Source organism: Pseudomyrmex gracilis, unplaced genomic scaffold (assembly GCF_002006095.1).
Source record: "Pseudomyrmex gracilis isolate BER0280 unplaced genomic scaffold, ASM200609v1 scaffold_235, whole genome shotgun sequence".
Lineage (NCBI taxonomy): Eukaryota > Metazoa > Arthropoda > Insecta > Hymenoptera > Formicidae > Pseudomyrmex > Pseudomyrmex gracilis.
Window position 1 is genome coordinate 31,153 of NW_018020819.1, and position 1,289 is coordinate 32,441.

Consider the following 1,289-nt stretch of genomic DNA (forward strand, 5'->3'; position numbering starts at 1 on the left):
CGATCACCAAATCTGTTCTGGATTTGGTGCGTCACTTTGGCTTTGCTTTGCTAGTGGCAGACTTGTTATGATTTTGGTCTCATTTTGACATCTCACATGTTTGACAGATATGGTCGCCAAACCATATCCTAATGAGGACTCAGATGGATATGGATTTGGTCTACTGATTTCGCCGGCGGTTGGCGACAAAACTGCGACATCTCGCAACCAAATTGTTTGCTGGGTATATGAATGCATATATATATGTATTCACGTGTAATACTCGGTGGCCTAACAGAAAAGGCGACGGCCCGGAAAGCCGGAGATTCCAGGTTCGACTCCTGGCTGAGGAGTTTTTTTCGCAATATTTTAAAATTAGTTAAGGGGGTATTGGGAACCCTGCATATATAAGATGCAATATTAGCATCATATTTGATTTAAAGAATTGTTATTTCAATTCCAAAAAAACTCACGTGAAAAATATTACACGTGAATACATATATATATATATATATATATATTCTCACATTTACGCACAACATCCTGCGAACGGCTCTTCATGTCTTTATATTCATATATTATTAGTTTAAAATATTAAAATCTATAAATCACGATTAGATAATAAATGAAAATTGCAAAATATTAGTAATGAAAAACTCACAAATTTCTTTTGTCACCGAAGTCAATTTACTCTTTAGATCTATATTGTTCAGGAACAAAACCGCAGTAAATGAGCCGAACTACGATTCGATCGTATATACAATAATGTGAACTTTATTCGATGATAAAGCATTCTTTCAAGAATAATGATATTCTTCCATAGTTTCAATGCTCAGAAAGCAGTTTTTTTTTTTCATATTTATGAATTAAATAAATTATGTATAGTTTTATACATATACAGTCCATGCACATTTGAATTGAATGAATGAAAATATGCATTATTCACAATGCACTGTGAACATTATATATAAATGTTCGCAATGTTTTTTGTAAAATTTTATATGAATCTCTGTTAGTTTAATACATACAGTAGAACGATTATTCAAATTAAATGAGAGACACGTTCTGATATTTGATACTTTCGCGGTGTATTAACATTCGAAGATGTTTTTCGAGTTTGAACCGCATTAGGGTCATTTTTATACCGAAGTTTCGTGAACATTTCAGCTCACTTCATCAGGATTTCAAGAGCAGCTTGATACTAGTATCAAGGATCCGGACCGGACTGAAACCGAAACCGATAACCGGACCGTAACCGTTATTTTAGTCAAACCGAAACTGAAAACCGGCCCGAAATATTATGTAGACTA